The sequence below is a fragment of the Strix aluco genome, chromosome 5, assembly GCF_031877795.1.
Source record: "Strix aluco isolate bStrAlu1 chromosome 5, bStrAlu1.hap1, whole genome shotgun sequence".
NCBI classification, from domain to species: Eukaryota; Metazoa; Chordata; class Aves; order Strigiformes; family Strigidae; genus Strix; species Strix aluco.
The window spans coordinates 56,573,197-56,600,550 of NC_133935.1; the positions used below are offsets into that span (position 1 = coordinate 56,573,197).

Below are 27,354 nucleotides of genomic sequence, written 5' to 3' on the forward strand. Positions count from 1 at the left end.
CATTCAAAAAAATTAAAAAAAAAAACCAAACAAACAACAAACAAATGTAACTCATATTACATAAGCCTCATTGCTAAACCATCTGTGAAGTCTCAACTGGCAACACTCCTAAAAAAGTATTGTATTGACAAACACAGTTCTTATGTAATTAACAAACTTCAAGTGATACTAAAATACAATGGTACTATACAAGTTTATTTACTTTATATAGCTAGCTATATAAAATATAAAAAAAGTAAACTGCATAATTGTTTTATCAATGTTTTATTGTTAAAAGGTGGTGAGGGTGTTGTTCTTTCAGATGAATAGGACTATGATTCTCTGGCTCAAAAGAGTAATATAAGCTTAAGAGGAGGGAATAAAGTATTGACACCAAAGGTTTATCAAGTTAGAACACAAGCACACGTCAAGTCAGAGAGCATTACAAAGAGAACCTAGCATTTGCTGATAACATTTCCAAGATTAATCCTTTATGGTCAGCAACATGCATAATTACACTGGTTTAAATAAAAAGTAAAGGCAGAAGTTGTATTTTATTAGAAATTCCTAGATTGTTTCAAATATAAATATTATATAAAGAACGGTTATTCACCTATCCTAAGAACCATTTATTTCTCAAAAGAAGATTCCTTGTACCATCAATTTAAAGGAGGAGGTGGGGTGTTCAGCGAGGAAGACACCAAGATACTCCTATGCTTTCCACACATGTGGAATGTTTTTAACTGTACCATTTTCACTTTCCAGTCTTTCATCAGGTTTCTATACCTACTTAATGGATCCTATTATTGCTATTAATACAAAGTATATTTATTTGTACAACAGCCTGATTCTGAGTGACACAATGAAAATTAATTTATAAGCACACTCCTAACACATCATCTTAACGACAGAAATAACTTGCAATAGAATCTCAGAATAATATTTTATCCTCTAATTTGCAGAAAGAGACTTTTCTTCCTCATTTTCCAGTAAAAGGGAAGAAAAAAGGAGGAGCACACTATAGAAATGTTATTTTTAACAGAGGGAAAAAAGGAGCCATTTTCTGTGTAACTGCAAACCGGCAACTTTTTTTTCATTGTACAGGATTATCTTTTGCCACTCATTTCACATAGGTACCCCTAAGGTTCTTCCCAACTGGCACCTACTTTAACTTTCAAACATTCTTAGACTAGTTTTCAAAAATATTGGTGAGACTGAGCTGTCGACTCTTAGTTAGTTTAACAAAACACAAGCCGTTCTGAGGACAAGTACTTCTTCCTCATGTTGCCTACATGTATGCACTCTTTCTTTGAGAAAACTGAATAATGGCTGATCTTCTTTGGAAAAGGAAAAGAAAAAGAATTTGTCTTTAAAAGCCTGTATTGTAGCATAAGAGAAGGAGGCAATTTCCTTACCCAACTTCTATGCCAATTACCAAGCTGTGCAGCTTACAACTCTCACTTATTGGAAGCTAGCACCTGCCAACTGTCACTAGACCAACAAAAAAAAGAGACATAGTAATGTTTATATGCACTTCTCCAGTCAGAATTAACAACAAAAAAAAAAAATATCCCAAAACCCACTATTTGCAACTGTCTGTAAAACCATAAGAGAATATTTCTAACAGTCTGCAACAAATATTTCTGCTTTTATATCACATTGAACTGAGAAAACATTTAAACCCAAAGCTCGGGATGAGCAATTTAAGAAACTGAACTATAAAGGATTCCTTCATTGCTTTCAGCTGTCTTCTAAGGCAGCCTTCTAGGCTTGACTAATTGAAAAACAAGAATACGGATGTTTCTACTTATCTACATGCAATAACGCAAAACTTTGCAACTAAGAAGTTCATCCTTCTAAGTGTCCTTGTCCTCCTACAAACTAACTCAAATATAAATTAATTGGCAGACTACGATTCCTCCCTCAGAAGTGGTCCAATTACAAATGCATGCAAAAATGTGTGTTGTATGCCAGGTAAGAAAGATTACCTTTATGTGGAAACATTTATAACATAAAAGTGTAGGAAGAGCAATAAAATTGTTTGAAACGTAACAGCAACAACTGAACTCAAAATACTTAGAAAACAGGGCATTTTGTGCATGCAAAAGTGAAAGGTTTTAAAAAAACCACAGACCATAGTTTCAGTACATTCAATCATCAAGCAGTTTCTTGAATTGCTTGGCTTGAATATCTGGTATCACAGTTGTCTATATCTTTCTTTATATTTTTAGGTATTCCGAGAGACAACAGGCTTAGAGTTCAAATTATGAATTAGGTATCAGGTTTCCATATTACGTCCTAGGATCAGTTGAAGTCCATAATCTTGGTCTGTCAAGCCTTCTGAGATGTGGCTGTTCTGGTTACCATTCAATTAACACCAAACATGTTCACAGGCCAAGTCAGGATCTCCAGTTCTTGGGTGCCTTTCATGAGAACAAAGTCTGAAAGACAACTACCTCTAAGCAGACAGATAATTTCACAGTTAATTATGTTCCAAATTGGAAGAATCATGAAGGGCCTAACATGACAACTGCACAAACATAAAAATTGGCTGCACTCTTACTACTTGTTGAAATCGTTCTCAGGTGACTGTTTTTGAAACACAGTCAGTAATCTTATGAGCAGTTGTAATCCGGACTAAAGGCAAAATCAGACTATTTATTTTAAATCACTGATGTGAATTTAAGCTCATGCAGAAAACTTGACAGGCTTCAGAGGTGGGCCCATGCAAACCTCATGAAGGTCCTGCACATGGGTCAAGGAAATCCCAAGAACAAATACAGGCTGGGAGATGAGTGGATTAAGAGCAGCCCTGCAGAGAAGGACTTGGGGGTATTAGTGGATGGAAAACTGACTACGAGCTAGCAATGTGGACTCACAGCCCAGAAAGCCAACTGTACCCTGGGCTGCATCAAAAGAAACATGACCAGCAGGTCAAGGGAGGTGATTCTCCCCCTCTACTCTGCTCTCATGAGACCCCACCTGGAGTACTATGTCCAGTTCTGGGGCTCCCAACATAAGAAGGACAGGGACCTGCTCAAGCAGGTCCGGAGGAGGCCATGAAGGTGATCAGGGGACTGGAGCACCTCCTTCATGAGGACAGGATGAGAGAGTTGGGGTTGTTCAGCCTGGAGAAGACAAGGCTCCAGGGAGACCTTATAGTGGCCTTCCAGTACTTAAAGGGGGCCTACAGAAAAGATGGGGAGGGACTCTTTATCAGGGAGTGTAGTGATAGGATGAGAGGTAATGGTTTTAAACTGAAAGAGGGCAGATTTAGATTCAATATAAGGAAGAAATTCTTTACTGAGAGGGTAGTGAGACACTGGAACAGGTTGCTCAGAGGTGGATGCCCCCTCCCTGGAAGTGTTCAAGGCCAGGCTGGATGGGGCTTTGAGCAACCTGATGTAGCGGAAGGTGTCCCTGCCCATGGCAGGGGAGTTGGAATTAGATGATCTTTCAGGTCCCTTCCAACCCAAACCATTCTATGATTCCACTAACTTTAGAATGAAGTACAGAACAGGCTAGGCAAATTAAGAAATGCGTGTTACACTCGTTATCTAGTACCTCCCCTGACCCAGCATCTCATCACTCCCTTAGGAGTGAGACCATGGTTACCCAAGGGGTTCTCCCCAGGCCATCAAGAGAACTTCTGGGAAAGATGAGAGAACCACCCAGAATGAAAGCCAGGTTTACAGGTTTTAATGGGCCATGAATTCAGAGACAAGCATAAGCATAAACAATGCCAGTATATCCAGTGACAGAAAATTTTGCTATTCGTCATGAAGATTGAATAACATTTTAAAATATAATCCAAATGCACACACTGGCATTTTTTCACACGTACTAAACAGATTCCCAGGGAAAGATCCCACAGAATGGGAATAATGAAATCAGAATAAAAAAACCCCTGTACATTAACAGACATAAAGCCACAAACAAATATACTTTTTATGTAAGTGCTTAGCAACATCCTGAAGGACTGTTTAGAAGAAACACAACTGTCTATGTTCTGCGAGGTTACTCCAAACACCCAAATATTGTATTCTATACTACAGTATAGAATACTTCAGCCAGTAAGTGCTCAGTCCAGCCCAAAACTTGCATCTGAATGATAAAGGTTAAAGGCATAATGCTACCAGCTAATAAAAAGTCCTCCCATTTAAATCTGCCTATATTTAACTATAAAAAGCCCTTACTGAATTTTGTGTTCTGACAAAACTTTTAGATGAATAAGACAAAGTAACACGCAAAAAATTATTGGGAACATGTATTTAACAACCGATTCTCCAGAAGCAGGCAAGAATTAGCCTCTGGACTCTATGAAATAACCTATGTTTTATGAAGCTGAACTGAAATTACCCTGCCAGTAAACCAAAATTTCCAAAACAGTTTATTAGCTATAGAGATAACCATGTCTCCCTTTGAATTATTTTGTTATCTTAGATTACAATGTCTCCAAGTCAAACCATCAAATAACTGCTCTTTGGCTGCTTGCACAACCCATTAAATAGTACAGTATCTAGCTAGTACCCCCACAATAAATGTTTTCCCCTTTTATGAAAAGAGATTTTGCATCTATAAAATAATATTAACACCTCATTAACCATGAAAATCCTTGAAAAGCCAGCCAAGCATACCCTAACTGTTTGGAGTGCTTTAGTTTAGACAGTTACAAACAAGTATCAAAATAGTTCTACCTAGAGGTGTGCTGGCCTGAGCAAGGGGCTGTCTAGGGACAGGTGACAAACTGCTGAAATTAAAATTACATTTCAAGGTGCTCCATATCCTTCATTGTACTTAACATTAATTCACCAGTTTTTCTTCAGGCTGGTCTGCAAAGAATACCTGAAAGCTAGTAGTTCTGTAACATAAAATACTGTGGGTGCTTTGATAGTATTAAATAACAACAGAACAGTAAATTGTGACCTGTTCTCATTGGTTTATGTGGTATATTAGAATTTTTTTGACAGTGATAAAAAAGGCACATATTTTTTTTCCATACTTTCCTTTCTTCTCTTGTCACAACAGTACCAGTAAAAGTTAGCATAGATGAAGAAAAAAAAAAAAAAAGAGTACTTCATGTTTAAAATAAAATCAAAAAAACACACAGAGGAAACCTTAATGACTATGTGCAGGCTTTATCTGATCACTGTCAGTTTAAATACTGTCAGTTAGCAACACTGCCAAGGACAAGATCAGCTAAAAAATATTCAGTAGGCCACAAAAGCTTGCTACACGAATGTAAATAAAACTGAGGTAATACATAAGTGTATGGTAATACACTAAAGTATGGTTCTTTCAGAGCCGTCCTAGTTCAAAAAAAAAAAATCCTAAACCTCTGTATATGCATAGGCAAGATATGAATTATATGAAGCTGTTGTATCTTCAGATACAAATGTCACATTGGAGTGGAGTTAATCACTCTGAAGAATAAAAAGTCTTTATATCTTTTGAACGCTTCCAATAAGATCTCATAGAAATGAGACAAAACAGGTTTTATGGTTCAGCCACATTTAAGACTGGGTCAGCTGCTCTGTAGAGAACCCGCAGAACGTATTACAATAAAAGAATGTTAGCGGAAATGGGAACAGCTGTGCTTTATTACAAACCTGGGGCTGTTCTAACTACAAAACTTTCTTTATGCCTGTAAGTTTCTGTAGGACTGTCTGTCATTCTGAGCAGCCAGTTCAAAACTCCCATTTCCACAACAAAATACTTGTTTTAGTTAGATTTATCTTTTTCTGTACCTCACCTATGCAGCGAAGTGTAAATTAATCTTTCTTCTCAGATATACCACTTTCCCCCATGCCCCAAAATCACATTTTGTAATCACACAGCCTAATAATAAATGATCTGGCAAATTGCTGGTAATGAAAATGCAATCAAGTCTTTTTCATTCAAAACCTTTTAGTCATCTCAAGTATTCATAGCTAATAAAACACAGATCACCATCACACTGAAAACAAAAGCTAGTATTTTTAAAACAATTATCTGCTCCACTATCCCAGAGAGAGACTTTACACTGGTTTTGCTCCTGATTCATATTCAATATGATTTTTCTAAGAAGAAACAGGGAGAAATACTTCATTCAAGAAAATCCCTCAAGTAATGGCTCATGTAAGTAATGGCAGAAGATCCAGCATACATAATTTTTCTTGTTAATTTCATTAATACAATGCAAGTACCTCACAGCACTGTTTACACTGACATTTTACTAATGCAGTTGGTAACTTCTAAACTCATTTCTTAAAAACCACCCTACTTGAGATTATCTGCTTCTCTTTCTTTTTGTTATTTTCAGGGCATTAGAGATAACTTTCTTCTTCAGACAAATAGAAGCACATTAGGGGGGTGGAAAAAAGACCATGCGTATAGGTATATCTGTGTATATATGTTAATGTAATTGTAATTGGATGAGGCCAGATCAATGTGTCAGATAAGACAGTTATGTATTTTTTCCATTATGCCATTTTTGTATAATTTTGTATAATTTTAATTAGGTTTTGTTGATGCTTTCCAGATTCTTATTTTGTAAATACCAGCTACTTAAAAGGAAATTAATTTCTCATCTAAACTGCTAATACTATGCTTACACAGGTAAACTGTTTATAAAAAGACAAGAATTTTGAGATAAATTGGTTGTGATAGCAATTATTCACCATATACTGTAATTTTTCAGTTAATGCATCAGTGAATTTTGCAAAAATCTATTTTTCAATGGAGCAGATCAACATTAAGAAATGAAAGAGGCAATGAAATATGATGATGAGCCAAAAAAACGAGGATCTTATTCAGCATTCCATCCAAAACTCTGAGGATAAGCCTCTTCTCCTACACTGAAAATAAATAAATGAAAAAGACATCTGACAAGACCTAATGCAAAACTGAAATGGAAGGTGTTTAAAATGCCAAGTATAACTGAGCTATCACCCCACTTGTTTAGTATGGAATACAGCATTTGCAGCATTCCGCTAGTTATTCCTTAGTGGTTTGGGTTTTTTTTCAATAGCTGGCACAGTTCTTATATGTTACATCAAGAGTCAAGGAATAAATGAAAGCAATCAAAAAGAAATTCATACATAATTTCTTAAGGTTCGATAATGCTGAACTTTCACATTAATCAGTCTTTAGTTTGTGACTTTCAAAAACAACCTATTACAGACAAGCCGCAGACTAATTTTGCCATTGTGATGGCCTGATTATGCCTTTTCCAGGTATATCACTGCTACGCTTAGTGTAAGTGGCAGAACTGGATACTTTTTCAAAGAATTAATATGTTAAAATTTTTTGAAAACTTACAGGGACACGAAAAGTCAGAGGAAAAAGGTATAATAAAAATCAAGACTGAAGAGAGTTCAGGAAGTGACAAGAAGAAGGGGAAAAAGCAGCATTTCAGAATGCTTGGCTTCCCGAGATCTATTTTAACAGCAGCTGGTGTCCCTTGGAGCTCCTTTATAATGAAAATTTGAAGTGGAAACTGTTCAATATTCCAAAGTTCATTTTTATAAAAGAACTAAACTGTAGACAGCTGATGAAAGGGGAACTGGGTTTCTGGCAACAGTGCAAAAGAGTGATGGCCTTATTCTTCAAAAGAAGAAATAGAAAAAACAAAAAAAAATGTGTATTTATAGCTGCTCTTTCTCATTTATCTTAATCCTTATTATTTTCTTTTTGCTTTGTTCAAAAATGTTCAGTGAAAAAATACTTTAGCTAGAAGTACTACTAGAAAAAAACAGCAGTGAGTCTTCTAACTTCTAGAAACGGCAAGCCTTATCAACAGAAGTTATCCTACTCGGCACTTTTAGAAGTTCATTAATGATTGCTGGTAAAGGAAAATACAGGTCTGATCTTCAACATATCGAGACATTTAATTTCTTTTCAACTTTACCAGTGAGTAGTTGGCAAGACAACTGACTGCCTCTATCAAAACAAAGTCAGCTTTATTTAAAGTTTCAAAGAAATCATACTAGTTGGGAATCCAGTTATCTACAAGGAAGTCTTCATTGAGAAATACTTAGGGTATGAGGCTCCTTCTCTTTTCTCACGCAAGACACAAAGTAAATTATTTCTCCTAAACTGTGATTAGGCTTGAACGTGAAAAGCCTGAAGAACAGACATAGTGAAAAACAAAACTACATGTGAAAAGCGAATTTATGATACTCATAAAATCAAGATAGCATTCAAAAAATTATGTATTCATCACTGCACCACATATTACTTGAATTATAAGCAGGCAATCCAAAAAATCAGTGGGTTTGCAGAACATAGAAGTTTAAAATGACATGGACTTCTTTCCCAGTTGTGGTAAATCCTAAATTCCCCATCTCACTGCAGTTGATGTATTAGAATCAGTCGCTCTTCTGTTGTCCTATCCCTCTGAGACAGGGCACCAAGTTATCTCCCTCATTCAGCAAGCACTGATCATTCCCAGAAAGATTAGCACCTTACCTAGGTACAACCCTAAGACAACATTAACAGCCTGTTCCACTTCGCAACATCTGGTGTTTATTTAAATATTTACATTCAGATTAAGTGTGTGAGATTTTGTTTAAAAAATATAAGTTTCATAACACAAAACAGCTGTATTACTAAAAGGGATCCTTTCTTCTGATTAATCTGAAGAGGTATCATTATTTAAGTATTACAACTCGTTACAACCTGACCAAGCTACTGAATCCTGTTATTATCACCCATAAACCAGACCTATAACATAACATCAAGCCTACCTAACACACACAGCAAATCTAGCAGTGCATTTAAATACAATTACCAACGAAAATTAAAAAGGGGATTCAGTCCGTAACATTAAATACTTCATTGAGACAGTAAACATTTTGCTTGTTGGCACAGCTATCCTTTCACTTTCAAAAGTGAAGGTCACACTTCAGAAAGTCACACCAAGAAAGTCACACTTCAGAAAGTGCTCAGACTGTACACTCATGTCTCCCCTTACAGAGAATGACTGGATAACACTACAGGAGAATTCATGTTGTAAGGGACATCAGGAGTTTTCTAGCCCAACCTCTTGCTCCAAGCAGGGTCAGATACAACATCAGATCAGGTTGCTGGGGGCTTTATCCATCTGAGTCTTGAAAACTTCGAAGGAGGGAAACTGCACAACCTCTCTGAGTAATCTGTTCCAATGCTTGACTTGATATATCAACACCTTTCCTTGATTTTTACAAACAAATTAAATTCAGCAGTTGTTAAGCTGAAGTGCATTACTCAAATTTTATGGATAAGAAAAGTAATTTAATGCAGAAACTAATAGAGCAGTAAATTCAAGTACATGCCTAACAACTATGAGTACTGGCTTGACCAGGAATCAACAGCAAATTACAGTTATGCTTGTGTTCAAATATTTTGCTAAACTGGAGAAAATGAATTGTCTATGGTAAAGCAGAATGTTTCCAATAAAGCTATAAAAAGAACACTCATCTCATGACTAAATCATGATCTCTATGCCACAAGCTAACTACTTTGCATGGGAACAACACATAATCTGACCACTACGTGTTAATTATAAAAGCATTACGTAACTACAAGCAAAGAACTTCTTAAGTATATATTTATATTTCTTCATTTCAACACTACACTGCTCGTATGAGCTCTTAAGAAGATTCCACAGATATGAAAATGTTTTTACATATTGTCCCACATTAATTGTAATATTCAGTCTGTGGTGCAAACCATAACTCATCCATGCCCCCCATTTCAGACATGAAAGCTACCAAGTTATTGCAAATAGTATGTTTATCACATCGAAAGGACCACCTTATGTATACAAAATACTATTTTGTATACTCCACCAGTCAGTTTTATTCAGATCTTAATTCAGTGAGAGGCTTACACCTTCTTTCTGTAAATATTTCTCTAAAGTAGCTGTAACAAAACCTTAATATAAAAATGAAAAAAAATGTATAAACATAAACAAACCCCAAATCATCAGTTATTTTATTTGCCAGCCCAGAAACCCCCAAAACTTAGCAGGGTTAAGAAAAAATACAGTATATGCTCCAGTCAGAACTGCTGACATCTCCTCATAATTAGGATTATTTAAATTGATCAGCATTTCCAATGTTTACTACTACTTACAAACTGTCTTTTCTGTCCTTGCTTTCTGCCAATGCATACACAGAAACACATAATTACATATCTCACTGAAAAATGTGTTCAAGAGTTCCATTTTAAAAGGAACAATGGAGGAAAAACACATCATCAATTTTTTTCTTTCTTTCAGCAGAAGAGTCTTAATTCAAAAAATGTTAGTGACTATGTTTTAAAGCCATCAACATAGGCAAGCTTTGAGTTAATGCTATGCTCTTTCCTGTATCACTAAAAATGTACCAAAAACTAACCAACTTCTAAGAAGAAAAGTACTGTGTTGTTTCAGTGCAGAAGAACAAAAGCCACCACATGGTCTACAAAGAGGAGTGAAAATTGAGACCACCGTTTGGTAAAAGCACAGAAAAAGGGACTGGTGACTGAGAAGGGAAGGAGACTAGAACTGAACTGATACAGCAAATCAAGAAGAGGAAGCTCTGGGGAATAAAGTGAGTTGAAGGAATGCTGACAGGCAAAAAGCAAGGAGAGACAGGACTGGCTGAGAGAAGAAACTTAAGACAAATTTTGAACAGTCAAGACCAGCAGTACCTAAAAAATGAAGGCTGAGACTGGCTACAGGAGGATAAGGAGACTGTCATCAGGAGACATGTATAAAGGATGAAGTGAAAAGGACTATGCTTCCAGAGAACTGGCAAAAGAGCCCTCATCCACCATAATACACTCTCTCTAAAACCTAGAATAGAAAGATCTCCAGTCTTTCACCACTTTTCCGCCATTAGAAGTATTAAATGCACGACAAACTATGCCATTCTGCTTTATCACTGGTTCATGTAAAAGGGACTCCATTCTCATAATGCTCAAAGTTCAAGAGCTTTTGCAAAGGATTCAACTTCTCCAACCCTGTTGATAACCACCATTGAGTCCAATACAGCAACACAAGAAGAAATCTGAGAGTTGAAATTTTTCTGCATTTTCTTGGTTTGTTTTTATTTAATTCTCTTAAGTTTAGTTTTCTAGGTTTTAAGAAAGTATATGAGACATATATGCACTTTTTACCCCAGAAACAGCATGAAAGAATATTATTAAGGTTACTAAATCAACCACTCAAAAGTTATAAAACGACAAACACTGCAACCATAATTCTCTTCCCTTGAGTGTGTATGTTTTTATACAAATGTTTTTAAATAAACATTTACAGCTTCTTCAGAGTTACCTTGCTTCATTGAGTGCACAGGATGAACATGCACAGAAAATGATACAGAACCTAATGCAGGTAGGACTCATCTTACATACTCAAGAATAGAAATATGTGTAGTGAACGAGGCAGGTCTTGCAGAAAGAAAAATGGACAGGGCTCTGTAATATGCCACAAAGGCTTTAAACAATTAAAGTCCTCCCTTTTGTAGTTTCCCCCATTTCTCTTACTGTCATGCATGCCATTTTACCCAAAATTTCCACAGTTTGTAATTAACTGTGAATTCCTCTTCTTCCCATCCACAAATGTGTGGAGCAGTCAGGACTTTTACTAAAAGCATTGGCAGTTTAACTTGGGCAAACATATTTACAAAAACCATAGAAATTTCAAATTGGACACCAAAAATAAGTGAATATTTTTCACCTAACCCTGTTTGTGCCTCTGTTTGCCATCTGTAAAAGTCTTCTCTCGTCTTAGGTAGTGTTTGATAAACTAATAGTTACTTGTGAGGCATTCTGATCACATGATGATAAGCACTTTAGCAAAGCCCATACAGACGTTATCAGCTGTCTGTAAATAAATCATGGGCTCACATAATGATCAATGAGAATGATAAACAAAAGCGAAATACTCAATAAGTGAGCTCCATCCATCCTGTGCACTGAATGAGCCAAGATTCCTGTAGAAAAAAAAATAGTATGTGATCATGCAGTTAGGACTGTATCAGACAGGCATGCTCAAAAAGGCGCTTACAAGCTCTTTGTTCCATAACTGTAATCATGTGGGATTTCTTTTAAAGAAGGTGTTTAAAATACTTGATTTAAGATTCTATGAAATCAAGTAAGTTCTTGCATTATCATGCAGCTGTGTTGAGGCTGCATTACTTTTTGGTGTCTGTCAGAAGTAATACTGGAAATCTCTTACTGGTTTAGAACAACACTCCAGATAACACAAACATGGACAAGGACAGAAGCATTTTGCTTATTTTTACTTTTTGCAGAATTTGGGGATGGATAAGGTATGCTTTGATGCGATGTCAACTATCACTAAACACAAAAACTAAGCAACTGATGCTGACAATACACATTTGGAGGTAAGCAAACAAACAGAATTCCATACTACCATCAGGCTCCTGCAACGTTAAGGAAAATTCTTATTAAAGAAATTTTGGTGGATTAGTATTATTATTATTATTGATACAACATGGGCCAAAGATCATCCTTTCATAGGGATACGTACAATAATCGCACTGCAAGGAAGACATTTAAACATTACTAATGTTAGAAAAGAAAAATGGAGAATTTTTATAACTTCAGGCCATTTCAGGCAGCTTTCCCCTGCTCTTACGCAATTTCAAGTCCTGTGTTCATTATTGTTACTGGTTTACAAGTAATTTTATAGAAAAGACTGATACTAAATAAAGTGTATTTGTTAACACCTCCTTTGATGCAGCCACCTCTGCACACGTGGGTGGCTGCATTTTTAGGCGATTTTTTGCCTAAGTTGTGCACACCAGACATTACATAATGGTTTATTTTTAAAACCTTAAAGAACCCTTTAAATATTTTTTTAAGGGGCTTTGATATAATAACCATTGAAAACATTCTTAGGTCACAGGTCAGAGTTTATTTTCATTACTAAATGGAGCACAGTTGATTAACTGCATGGATAATCTCCAGTAGGTTTTATAAGCAGAATTAAATGGCGCTTCATAGAGCAGATGGAACGCCTGAAGAGCCCCTCACTCGGTCTGCAGCTGAGGCAGAGCTTCACGGGCACGCTCAGCCCCTTCAGGTGACTTTTAGCAGAGCTCAGCAACGGCAGTGTCCGCAAGTGGTGTTTCTGCTCTCACCAGCAGGTGTTACTACAGTCAGCCTGAATTACTGCCATTTACGGAAAAGTGACACAGAAAACCACCATAATTAGCATTTTACAAGGGGGGAAACAAAGCAAAACACTTTTTTACTGCAAGAAGGTGCAATGAAAAAAGTCCCTTTTTAGCTGATCACCATAAAAAGCAAACAAGTACATGAGATGGAGCAAGGCTGCCTCTGGGCGCGCAGACTGCTCTGAGCACAACCCTCGCCGCAACAGCGCTGCTGAGATGAGGCGCTAGGAGAACACACACAGCACGGAGGCATTTTTTTCCCACGCGCTCCCCAGACCCATACGTGCGCCAGTAGGAACCAGAGACCAAACCGAGAATTAGGTCTTCCCTGCGGCACCCTCCCCCGCCCCCTCCGCGGGCGCCTGGCAGCTCGCGTCTCCCACCGCGAAGCCCACGATCGCGAGGGGACAGCGCTGGCGAGAGGATTACCCAGGGAAAGCGTCCCACTTTCGGCAGCCCGGGGGGCCGAGTAATCCCGTACCCAGCGTCAGGCGCCCGCGGAGGGGGCGGCTCCCCGCGCCGTGTGACGGCCACCGCCCCCGGCCGCCTCTCCGGAGCGGGCCCCGCCGCCCAGGCCCGGGCTCCGGTACCGTCTGCGGGGCAGCTCGGAGCTCCCCCGCCGCCCAGCCGTGGGGCGAGGGGCTGCGGCCGCCCGCCACCCCCCCGCACCTGCCCCAGCTCCGCCAGCTGCACCGGGAAAGTTGACTCCCCGCCGCGGCAGGGCCCCCGCCCATGCAAACCCACCCGCGACGGCATCCCCTCCCCAGGACCGCCCGCCGCCGGGGGCTGCCCCTCTCCCCCCGCAGGAGGCAGCGCCGCGGCGGCGGCTCTTACTCGCGTCTCTAAGCCGGGCGCCGCAGCGCAAAACGGGCGGGGGGCACGCCGTCGCCGCCGCCGTTACGAAGCGAGCCGTGCCCTACCTGCGCAGTGCTGCCGCACAGACGCGATGTCACCCCGCGGCGTCCCGCCTCAGCTGCGCACACCGGCACGGCACGGCCCGGCCCGGCCCGCCGCCCGCGCGCCCGCCTGACAGCCGCACGCGCGGCCCCCCCCCCCCCGCCCCGCCGCGCGCGGGGCCGCCGGGGCCGAGCGGGGCGCGGGGAGCGGCGGCGGCTGATTGGACAGGGGTGATGTCACTCGTGCGCGCGCGCGAGCGAGCGCGAGCGCGGCGGTGAGGGGAAGAGCGGGGAGAGGTGAGGGGCGAGCAGGGAGAGGAGGGGGAATAGGTGAGGGCAGAGTGCTGCGGAGAGAGCGAGGAGAGCCGTGGGGCGCGGGAGGTGAGGGCTAGCGTGTGGTGAAGGGAGAGGGGGGAGAGCCGGGGAGAGGAGGTGAGCCTGGCGAGGTGAGGGGCGCACCAGCCGGCAGCCCCGGCCGCGGTGGGTGCACGGGCTCGGGGGGTCGGGGAGCGGGCTGAGAGGCAGCGGGAGGGTCGCCCCGTCAGACCGGGAGGGGTGAGGGTGAACAGTGCCGGGGGCGCGGAGGGTCTTCAGCTGCCGCCGTCGGCGGCTGTCCCGCTCGCTATGACACACGACTGCAGGTGGAACAGCACTCCGCGCTGTCCGGCGGACATGTGCAGCACCGACTGCCACACACACACATCCACACACACTCGTAGGCACGGGCGTGCGCTCTGCACATGCCCAAAGGGAAGGTGAAGCCCAAATGAAGCTGCTGCCCATACCCCGCCCATGTCCCTCAGCTGCGCCCGCACGCACCGACAGCAGAGAAAGAGGCGGGAGACGAGACCGACCCCAAGGGTGCAGCTGGGCAAGAGGCGTGATGCTCGGGATCCTCGAGAGATGTGCCCGGTAACGCCAGGTGCAAACTTTCAATTAATACTCTCCTTCCAAGTTAGGACAATAATTTTGAAATGATGGGATTTTTCTTAAGCCTCAAATTTATTTTCTGGACTTTGCATCTTCTGTGCAGGATCATATGTCTTAATTTTTCTTCATTACCACAAAGGCTAGATATTTATTTTCAAAGCCTCCTCCCCTCCCTTCAGCCCAAATCCCGTGGTATTTTCCACTTTGTAAATTGCTGTAGAAGTCAAAACTCCCAGAGGAAAAAAAAAGACAAAAGGGCTGTGTGAATGCACAGGCAGGAAGGTGCCCTGTCCCAGAATAAGCATGGGGCTTGCTGCATGCCTGCTTGGAGGAAAGCAAACAGGGCCAGAGTGGAGAAATGATCCACTGAGGACTCACGAACTGCCAAATTCTGATGGCTGCTGCAGGAAGGACTCCTGAGGGATGGAACATTGAACCTGCAAAACTACCAGACATGAGTTACCACTATATATGAAACAAAGCTTTTGGGGAGAGCAGGGGCTGAAACTGTGACACTTTATATTTACAGTGAGTGACACACAGTCACTAGCTGGCAGAGCACAAGTAACACTTGACTAGGTTATGCCACCTGCACAGCAATAACGACCAGTGAGTGGAAAACTTCAGCTAGTCCAAGGCCCTCAGCCTGACAGCCTGAGGGCCCTTGTTGCTCCATGATCAATCCCTTCTGCTGGGAGTTACACCAAAGCACATAAATTCCCCCTTATGAGAAGTGAGGTCTCTGCAGTAGAGAGGCATCTGGAGTAATTTTTGTCAGCAACTTGAGGTAAGTAGGGGCAGGAGGAAATAAGTCAGGACTGCTTCACTTGTAGCCGTCATCTCAGGTAGTTCTTGCATGACTGAAAGGTTTTACAGTCTGCAGATTGCAGCAGATACCGTTCTGTCAATTACAGTGAGATCATACTCCTGCAACCATATGGGTAAGAAGCTTGTTCAGGGATAAAAAGCATAGTTCATAACAAAAAAAACCACCAACCCACAAACAAAAACAGATTCTCATTTAATCGTTCCAGGGTTGAAGATTTAGGCTCGGGTCTTTAATTCCTGTGTCTTAATCCAATACTGAGCATTGTGTGTGTACACAAACATGCAGAAGAGAAGAGCTGTCACTGTGGGTGTGCTCTCAAAGCAACAGAGATGGAGGTTGCATGCCAGGGACAAAACTGGGTGGTACCAAAGGTGCAGAAAAAATGGAAAGAAAGACTGAATAGCAGAGCATATTAGGGTAAACAGGTTAGATTATACATACTGGCAAACATATAGTAGTGGAACAGAAGGCATTTAAAATATTAGTGAGCTTTGAAACTCTGGCACAGACTTCATCTGAACTGCAGTTTTTAGACAACTGCTTTCTTACAGTGAGGACCATAAAAACGTTTCAGCCCCTGGCAGGGTTTAGAGCTGTCTTAGGACTGCTCTGAGTAGGTTCGGTTCCAAAACTGCCTCAGGCTGCATTTTGTGGCTAGAACCACTAAAACACGAAAGTCAACTTTAGGATGATTTGCTGAAGGGAGTGCTAAGCTGCATCGCGTGTCCCCTCAGATGTACAGCACAGGCAGCTATATGCTGCCACAGTGTATTTAAGGTTTAGGATGCTCTCTGAAGGATGTTATTCCCTAACGTTCAGTAATTTCAGTTTCCAATTTCATTGCCAGAAGTTAAGATGGCTGTCATACACATTTTGAGGGAGGGTAATTTTTTGCTTAAATATACCAGTGGGTGTCTCTGCACTGCACAGAACATCCCTGTTTCTCCCTTTGCTTGATTCAAACGTCCTTCACTAGAGTCAGGGAGTGAGCAAAGCAAAACAGGAACAGAAAACCTGTGAAAAGCAGAAACAGAGTACATTCAGCACCCTGTACATTTGTAATCATCAGCTGCCCGTTACTCCGTAACACTCTCTTCCTACGATCAGTTTATATCTGTAGCTCATACACACACACCTACATCCCTGGGTACTTGATTCCTGTGAGGAATTTGCTCCCGGGAAGGAGGCACGAGTCATTTAGGATCCAACCGTAAAGGATGAAAGAGACATAGCTGCAGGCTGCAGCACTCCTGGAGCAACAGCAACCACTGACCTCACTTGGTATTTCCTACAACAAACACTCGCAGCATCCACTGTGGGAGGAAGGGGGGGTGGGGGAATATGAAGCTTTCTGTTGTTATAATAAAATGGAGACACAGGCCAGCATGAGCTTTATATACCCCTACCCAATCTGAGCAATCTTTTTAGAGGATTAATAAGATTAGAAGCCCCTATTGTTTTGCTCATGGCTGTTTATTTGAAAAATGGCTTTTCTTGTAAACATACAGAAATGACCATATGTTACTCCATACCCTGGTGCTGTCTTGTAATGCTGCTAAAAGCAAAGAATGAAAATCATGTTCCAACTGCAAATTTTACAAAAAAGAAATAATTAATTCACCCTTCAAGTCTGCTGCTGTGGAGTCTTACCTGCTTGAGAGTAATGCATTAAGAGTACTCTTTCTTTGAAAAATCTTGCTGCAGCTTATGCTGCTGTAAGAAGGTTAACAACATTAATGATCTGTTTAAAAATACATGGTTATTTAAATTCCAGGTGTATATTTGCAGAGATATTTGAACTCTGACTTTATCCAAGCCTATCATCCATGAAGTTGACACATGCAAGTTCCTTTTCATTGTTCCCCAATGATGCAAAATATTTCCCAGGATATTAAAAATTTTCAAATGAAAGTAAGAGTTTGAGACTCAGAGACCACTGAGCTGAACACTACTCTTGTTGAATTCCAAACTCTCCAAAGTGAATGAAACACACCAGAAAGATAGTTTTAATTACAGAGCTTAAAATAGAGGATATGGCAAGATTTAAGGTTGAAATTAGCTTCTGTATCTCACAAGTCTATTTTCAATAGCTTGTAGTTTAATCATTGAGGCTATTTCCTGTGCTTGACCTCTTTCATGACTCAAATGTTTCTGGAAAATGATTCAGACATTTTTGAGGATGCAAATAGACAAAATTAGCTATTTTTAATGAGAAAAAACTATTTAACCATTCTTTTAATGGGAATACTGCCCCTATATCCCTCCACAGGATCTTGTGAGATCTTGTACAGAAGGTAGCTTGGAGCTCAGACAGATTCTTCTGTACAAACAAAAATATTCATTTCTGACAAAGAACCAGAACAGGAAAGAAATTAAGAGGATGACATGAGAGTATGTTTACACTCTGTTGATCACTGACTGACTGGTACTGTGAGCTCTAGATGCCAGTCCAGAGCTTGTAACTTTGGACATCAGGTTACTCAATTACACTGGGGTTTGTTTCAGAAGCAGTCACATCAGATTAGGTTGGGTGAATATAAAATTAGCTGTTCCTCTCACTAAGCAGATCTCAACTTTCCCATGAATCTAGTCCCACAAATTAAAATGTTTACCTTCCTCATTAAATTGTTTTCTCCATAAGCTATTACCAAGGTATCAGGTTTGTACCACAAGACAGGTGACTTGAATGTCGCTCCAGAGAAGCAAAAGTTGCCCAGATTCTCTCCTGAGTCAAAAATACAATCTCTCACCAGTCCAGTCCATATTCTGTGGAAGCATATAGCCACATGCGTATAGCTGCTTAAACTCACATAGCCACCGTCTTCCCATAGCAAAACACAGGAGAAAACAAAAATAAATAGCATTTTTAGAAAGCAAATTTCATGGTCCTATATTGGCTACTTCTCACCTATTGGTGCCCACAGTTACTCATTTGGCTCAAGTGAGAGACGATCATGTCGTGAATACAAAATTCCTCTTTTTACTGACAGTTCTACACATTGGTAAAATCTGCATAAACACTAAGCAAAAATGGTACTAGTACTTACGGCAGTTGCAAGTCTTTAAGAATTATTGTTCCTTAGTTTTGTTACCCTACTCGTATGCATTATTTGAATCTTTGCATGAGCTCAGTGTTTTTTTCTATGGATTCCTGTCTCATTCGATATAAAAGGTGAATATATATGATACAACATCTCTGCAATATTTCTTTATATTCTTACCAATCAATTGATTTAGGTCTAATTTACAGCTAGATGGTGCTAAATAAAAACTCATTCATTGTGCTGATGAGCTCATTTCCCAAGGGTTCTCCAACATTCCTGGCTTTGAAACTTTTCTTCCAAAAACACAGGTAGGAAAAGGTTGGAGTCTCCATTTCAGTATATGCAACTGAGATACAAAATGACATATGGAAAGTCCTGAATAAATTGCAAATATCTCAGCAACTAGATGTCCAACTCAAAATATGAATAGCCTGTTTTTTCAGAAATGCTAAACATTTTCGATATTCTTTACAGGGAAGTGTGAAGATAGAAAAGATTCCCCGAAATCATGCCTGAGGTTGGCACTTCAAGCTTGTTGAATGGAGAATAAAGAACACGTGTCTACTGTCTTTTAAAAAAAAATGTCTGAAGTGGCTTGCACAGTAACACATAGTTTGTGAAAGATATGGAGCTTAGTTCTCCTGTCTTGCTAACTTGTTTTAAGTACTTTCTGCTATTTGAAATTACACAGTGTAAGGCTTTCACAAGAAAACACTTCATTCAAACCTCAGTAATAATGCACACATAATCTTTACCTTGGCTTTTGGATTTTCTGTTCTTTCAGCATCATTTTTGGAGAGAAATATATAATGCATGTTTGCATGTTACTTTTTATTTGCTTTTTTAAATACAATATTCATCAGATAGATACAAAAATAAAGTATTCATTTACTTCAAAGGAGAATTGCTGTTCAGTAGGGTTCAGCGTATCTGTAGAGGCTACAATATGCTCCAGATTTCTGAAGATTGTTGAACTATTCTTTGATGATATTTTCAGAAGCTCTTAAAGGAGCATTTCTAATGGAAAACTGTCCTGGTTTAACCAGGATAGGGTTAAGTTTCCCCAGCAGTGGGGGGGAGCTCTAGCTGGGTTATTCAGATACCACTCAGACGTCACATCCTGGCAGGTCACATTTTCCTGGCGCGGAATGCGGTGCACTCGTGGTTTTGTACATCGTGCTTCTCACTGCTGTATTTGGTAGCTATTTTGCTCTGTTCATTGCTATCACTATTACTGTTATTGTTATTGTTGTTGCTTGTTGTGTTGCTATTGCACTGTTGTATTAAACCTTTCCTTATCTCAGTCTTGGGGCTTTGTATTTCACTCCCTTTGTGGGGGAGGGGCAACAGCCGTGTGGTCTCAGACCCCGACAGGGGCTAAACCACCACAAAAACTCTCAGTCACAGTAGGTGTTTGGGTATTAGGTACTTAGCATTAGCTATTGGATCTTTTCCACTAAGGTGTGGCAGATATCTTGGACTTTTAGCACGTTTATTTTTACACTCGCTAGCCTGCTAGTCATCACATATTAGCAATGTGGGATTTAACCTCTGCTGTTTCCTAAATCTTATCTGAAGTCAGCCTGACAAGACATGGTACAGAAGCCAATATAGCTCCTGTCTGATTCTGAGAGAAAATAGGAGAAAGAGATTAGTGCTAAAAATTGTATGGCTACAGTTATCTGTGCTGTTAGTTGCCATCAAGGTCAGTAATGGGTGGTTTCCTTGTTACTGCTGTTGTCTTCAGCTGGGTAATATTGACATGTGTGTGTCCAGGCTGGAGTGCTGCAGTGCTTGCAGAGCCGCTGTGAGGAGGTCTCACCATTCAAACTTCTTAAACAAAACAATCACAATATCAGCTTGGGGGTAAAGGCAAGGCCACGTTTGCTGCTTGACAGCACAATCCTAAAACATTTGCCTGATGATCATCAGTACAGGAAATAAGGTATATCAAAATGATGTGCTGGTGGTAAGGAGTTTGGAAGAGCATCCAAATACATCCCCAAAGACTACCATCATCAGCACTTATTTTTAATTCATATTTCATGAGTTCAACAACCCTGTTTAAACATCACATTCTCTATAGATATTTGTTTTCTTAATATCCTGTCTTAGGTGGGACCTAACCCCAGCTTTATCAGGTTCATCAGTTGTACTACATCTAGTACAGTTTTTCCTTCCTTCTGTCCTGATAAGACTGTGCAATGTGTGAATGCCGTGGTGAGCTTTCATGTGAGAAATGTATATTCTCCAAAGCGTTCTTGAGTCCTACAGCTACAACATAAGTGACACGGGAATTTGTCACATACCTACTAGTGCTAATGACAAGACTAAAACCCTGAAACCTCCATATCTGAAATCTGTTTGTTCACCTTGCCTTGGCTGTGTGTACATATAGGTATGGATATAGATACCTATAGATAAAGAGGCATACATGTGTGCATGCCCCTATGTACAAATGAATTTAGAACCGTTTTCATTAGGAAGAAAATAATGAAAAGAACTATGTCCTAATTTTCATCCAAAGCAGTCTTTTCTTTTAGAGCTCCAAAAAGTCTTTAATCTTCTCAGAAATGTATGGCTAGACTTAACTTAAAGAATTCTTACGGGACTGACACAAATTGGTTGCTCAGCAGCTGAGATCATCTAATAAAAGGCTAATCTTTAAACTGCAAAGACCAGGAGCTTCCACTTCAAAAGGTTATACATTTTTTACTCATGCTTTTTCAAGCAAGTTGTTTTCCTTCTAAAAGAGCACAAAAGTAAGAAATAAAGGAAAATGTAACAAAATGCATACTTTAAAAGGTTTTTATATTTTAAAGCAATATTTTAATACATTTTACAATTAATTTTGCCAAATTTATTTTAATGAATGTTATCTGTGAATTAGAAGAGGTTACCAATGAGAAAGATACCAAAAAAGCCTTTGATTAGGTGAAAGTTTAATTGATATTCATTCAGTTCTTTGCAAAACTACAGTTATAATTATTGTGGTTCATTTGCATAACATGTTCCAAATTTTAAAGTTTCAAATTTTTTAATATTAGGAAATGCATTAAAATATTTTCAGAGTAGAAGATGGAGCTGTCAGGATTTCCACCTGACACACCTGTTGGCAGCCAGCAGCGCACCCTCACAGCAAAGAGGGCCAACAGCATCCAGGGCTGCATTAGTGTGCTGGTTTTGGCTGAGATAGAGTTAATTTTCTCCACAGTAGCTAGGGTGGGGCTGTGTTTTGGATTTGTGCTGAAAATGGTGTTGATAACACAGGGATGTTTTAGTTATTGCTGAGCAGCGCTTGGACAGAGCCAAGGCCTTTTCTGCCTCTCACCCCACCTCACCAGCGAGTAGGCTGGGGGTGCACAAGGAGTTGGGAGGGGACACAGCCGGGACAGCTGACCCCAACTGACCAAAGGGACTTTCCATACCGTATGGCGTCATGCTCAGCATGTAAAGCTGGGGGAAGAAGGAGGAAGGGGGGAGCCATTCAGAGTGATGTCGTTTGTCTTCCCAAGTAACTGTTCCACATACTGGAGCCCTGCTTTCCTGGAGATGGCTGAACACCTGCCTGTCCATGGGAAGTGCTGAATGAATTCCTTGTTTTGCTTTGCTTGTGCACGCAGCTTTTGCTTTCCCTATGAAATTGTCTTTATCTCAACCCACGAGTTTTCTGACTTTCACTCTTCCAATTCTCTCCCCCATCCCAGTGGGATGTGTGACCGAGCAGCTGTGTGGTGCTTAGTTGCTGGCTGGGGTTAAACCACGACAATTAGGCAGAGCATTGCCAGCGGGTTGGTGATCCTTTCCCTCTCCTCAGCACTGGTGAGATACATCTGGAGTGCTGGGCCCAGTGCTGGGCTGTCCACTACAAGAGAGACATGGGCATACTGGAGAAGGTCTAGTGAAGGACCACAAAGGTGATTAAGGGACCAAAGCATCTGACCTGAGAGAGGGCTCGCTCTCTCTAGCTCTGAGGGATGTTTTAGCCTGAAGAAGAGAAGGCTCAGGTGAGCCTTATAAATATGTATAAGTATCTCATGGGGACTGCCTAAGGAAGACAGAGCCAGGCTCTTCTCCATGTGCCCAGTGACAGGATGTGAAGCAATGGGCACATGTTAAAAGACAAGTAATTCCATTTAAGCATTGAAAAACCTTTTTTACTGTGGGGGTGGTCAAACACTGGGACAGGTTGTCCAGAGAGGCTGTGGAGGCCCCATCCTTGGGGATACTTAAAAAATGCCAGGATGTGTCCCTCAGCAACCTTCCCTAGCTGACCCTGCTTGAGCATGGCAGTTGGACCAGATGATTTCCAAAAATCTTTTCCAACCTCACAGGTTCTGTAATTCAGGGACCAGGATATTGGCCTGTATGTGTTTTTATGCAGATAATGCCAACTTTCAAAATATAATTAATACGATTTTGTAGTCTCTACATATTCAGGACACAAGACTTTTCCACATAATTCCAAGACACAATTCATACAGTACATTCAATATAGATATACTTAAGTTTTTCTTAACACAATGACACTTTAAAATAAATATATGCATGTGTACACGTATGGGTATGTATAATATAATGAAACATCGGAGACATTCCTTATTTTTCAAAAGGAACAAAGATTTGATATAGGTTGAATACATCCATAAGTATTTGCAGAATTGAGGATTTTAATTTATTTTTAGGTATTACAGTGCATTCATTACAGATACTGTAATATTTCTACAGAATGCATTACTTAATCCTTCTCTGAAATACACCCTATTTTCTGAGTGGAATATGTCATGACAAGCAACTCTAAGCTATAAAACCTGCACAATTAATTTCAGAAGCAAGCAGAAAAATAATATATTTCTGTACACAACCACATGGACTATTTCAAGTGCCTAGGCATTAGTGATGTTCTTGATCTTCCCCTTTATTTTTATGGAGTACATGATGCTTCAATCTTTTCATCGTTCACTGAATGTATATATTAGGGAGGGCTTTGTGCTTTGTTGAATATGGTGGCATGATTGGATGCTATATAGACCATTTCAGAGTAGACATAAACTGTCTATTTTCTGCCATTCAGAAGGATTGGAGCTGATCCATGTGATCCTTTACAGATTCATGTTCCTTCTAGAAGTCTTTACTTTCTGCTAACATTGTATTTGTTAAATGTAAAATACTATCTGGGTCACATCTTCTCAATAGGGGATCATTAACATGGGTTAATGATCTCATAAAGTTAGGCAACATGGATTGCAGGCATACCAAATCATCAGTGTGGTGGTTTCTTACCTCCACTCTTTAGAATTCAGAGTAAAACTACAGAATTTCTTTCCTTAACGTAAATCTTTCCAGGGGCTCTGGAAATGACAGTGTCAGCCTATTTATTTACCTCTCAACTTTTTAATCCTTTTTGATAGAAGGGATACTTTTATACTTACATTGTACATGTTCATGTGTCACACGTCCATGTGACCATTTGAAGAACTCTGAACCTGTTGGCCATATTTGAAGTACTAAAGTGTCAGAGCTAACTTATACCTTTAGTGAGGGCAGGGCAGAGTAGAAATACTTTGTAAATGGCTTAATTTAAGGAAAAGCTGCATTCTATTAAAGATCATAAAATCTGCATGAGCTGGAGCATCCCTATAGAAGTCCCAAATTCAACATAAACTGCTCCTAGGATAACCTGTTAAACTTATCCACAAGAAAAATCTGTCTCAAGCACCGTAGGTTTAGTGTAGTACTAAATCAAGCCTGAGATTTTTCATAGAGTAAAACAGAGGCAAACAGCCTAGTTTTAGATGGTCCAGTCTGCTTAGTACATAAACCATGCTGAATTAGTGTCTGAGATTTGCTCCCTCACTACCTGATTTTGTGTTTAGACATTGGTGCTTGCACGCTTTTCTTCTTGATTAACAGTTAACTGTGACAGAAGAAAGCCAATAAACGAAAGCCAAAGAAATAAAAATTCTAAGAGAAATGCAGTATTATCCATATAACATTTCATTTAATGTCAACAAGGCTATAAAAATAAGTGAAGTCAGAAATTACAGCTCCAGTGAGGTTAGTATTTGTTTCTTGGTGGTTTGGTGCTTTTTGTGTTTAGCAGATGCTATACCTCAGGGGGAACAAAAATCCTCAACAATCACAGTTTACAATTAATGCCTCTGTAGTTCCTAACATTTTAGTGACTAATCACAACAAGCTGCATCATTACACTGCAGTACACACAATTCCTCTGTTAAAAGGGTAGTTTAAAAACAGACATTCAAGTTCAGCCCAATATCCATCTGTGTTTTTCATCCAGTGACATTCTAATGGAAAATGCAGAAATTGTTCTGAACAGCAACCAGAACTTGAAAGTCTCTGTCCTGGATGAATGGCATTGTTTCTTCTTCTTCATATCTCTCCCATTAAATCTTCATTTATTTTCTGCATAGTTTCAGTTAGAGACTCTTAATCCTGCTGGGATTTAAGAGATAAATGTTACTGGGGTGCAGACTGCATTTGGGAAAATAAACACTTCCTAGAAGAAACGTAAAAGCCAGGGAATTTAGTTTATTAGAAGCTATGGGTTCAGAGGATTTGGGTCTTAGATATCTGAAATGACAGTTAGGTGGCACTTAAGTCCATTTGTTAACCTACCTGTCTGCTTCTCTGCAGATACGTCAAGACTGTATTGTATCAGACCAGTCTAACCTCCTCATACAACAGCCTAACTGATCTTGTGGACAGACAAAAGGCAGTAGATGTCAAATACAAGGAATTTTTTAAGGTTTCTCATAACAAGACTGAGCAAATTGGGGAAGATGGTTTAGATAAAAATGCTATTGCCTGGCTACAAAACCAGTTGGAAAAACATATTCAAGGTAATTAGCACTTACTCAGAATCAAAATGGAGAGGTGCGCTGAGAGATGTTTGTCAAAGGCCTGTTCTGGCATGGTATTGTTTAATATTTACATTGTTGAGAGGAGTGATAGAACAGACTACATGACCTAAATTTGAAGATGGTCTAGATGGAAGAGAGCTAGCTTGCCAGAGGACAGGTTTTAGTTCAAAGTGGAGTCTTGACAAGTGGAGATTCAACCTGAAAATAGTAGTGCATGATAGGAATGATCTGTAGGTTATCTGAGATGATTTCCAAACACAGGCAAACAGCATCATATTGCTGCAAGAAAATCAAACATCAATCTGGGAAGCAACGTGAAGCTACAGAACATGAGAGCCGGTTCTTCCACCTTACTCATGTCTGGCAAGGCCTTATTACAATCCCATGTCTGGTTTTGGACACAACAATAAATGGATGTGGAGCAGTTGGACAGAACTGGGACACGCTGAGAAGAGTCACTGTGCCATATGGAAAAATCAGAGAAAACGAGATTGTTTACTTAGAGAATGGGGGACTAGGTGGTGACAGGACAGCAGTCTATTAAGTAAAATGTGGAAGAAGAAGGAGATTCACCTGTTGTTCGAGCCCATAGCAGAAAAGACGAGAAGTAATGGCTGTAAATGACAAGGAAGCACCAGCTTAGTCTCCAATTTGGGAGAGCTTTGTAAAAGCAAGAATAATCTCACTAAAGATGATCTTGCCTCAGGAATTTGGCTGTACTAGGTGATCTCTTTAAAGCTCCTTCAGTCCTGTGATTGATTGTCTTACTGATGTCTAAATCTCAACTAGAATGTTTTCGTGTAGCAAAAGCCTCAAGTATTAGCAAAACTGAATCCTGAATATCTTCAGTACCTTTCTTAGTTTATCCAAACCATACCAATATTGTATTCTGAAGCTGTAAAAGATTATTTTGCCCATATTACTCTGCATTAACTAAATGATGATGGGAACACCTGCTGCTTTTCTTAAGAATATATTACAACACAGGCAGTGGTTACTTCATTTACTGTCCTGCCTGGGACCTGCTCAGCTGTAGCATAACCTGTCAATTATGAAACAGAGAGAACTGCTGAAAATGCTAAGGCAGTGTCCAGATTCATCTCACCCACCTTCCTATGTCTGCAGTATAAATGTCTACAACTGCACGACTCATGCTAATCTCCATTCATGGTGAAAAGAGAAAACTAGTCAATTTTAGGATGCAATTCATTTCACTTATTTTAGATGTCTATATTAGGGTGAGATGAACAGAAGTGCTTATTTTCCTCCATTGACTAGATGCAGACTAGATGAATAGCTCAGATGGGGAAATCTGCATGGCAAAGATCTTCATTTTCTGAGATAAATTCTATCTTGTGCGTCGCTTTTAGACTCCAACAGTAACAATAACAATATTAGATACACAACAGTGCTGACTAGCAGCTGTTTGAAAGAGGTAGTAGAGAGAAGACCTCACTCCACCTAACAATTAATTCCTCTAGCTGTTAACAGCAGATAAAGCTAGGAGGTAGAGATTATAAATAAAGTTGAAATAACTGACCCTGTAAGAAAGGAGTATGAGCATGCAAATTATGTTAAAACTAGAGAATTAATATGTAAAAGCAGGGCCAGTATCTTTCAGCTGAAGAGTCTATTGATTAAAAC

The 27,354-nt window shown here is 40.0% G+C and overlaps 1 protein-coding gene across 1 annotated transcript in view; it reads right to left on the reverse strand.

The window, feature by feature from the left end:
* The window catches only part of CNTN1 (contactin 1), a 262,071-nt gene extending 247,902 nt beyond the window's left edge, over positions 1-14,169 (reverse strand). Inside the window, exon 1 of the mRNA XM_074827442.1 lies at positions 14,048-14,169. The gene's annotated coding sequence lies outside the window, so the exon portion shown is untranslated. The remainder of the gene's footprint in view (positions 1-14,047) is intronic.
* Positions 14,170-27,354: the final 13,185 nt, after the last annotated feature.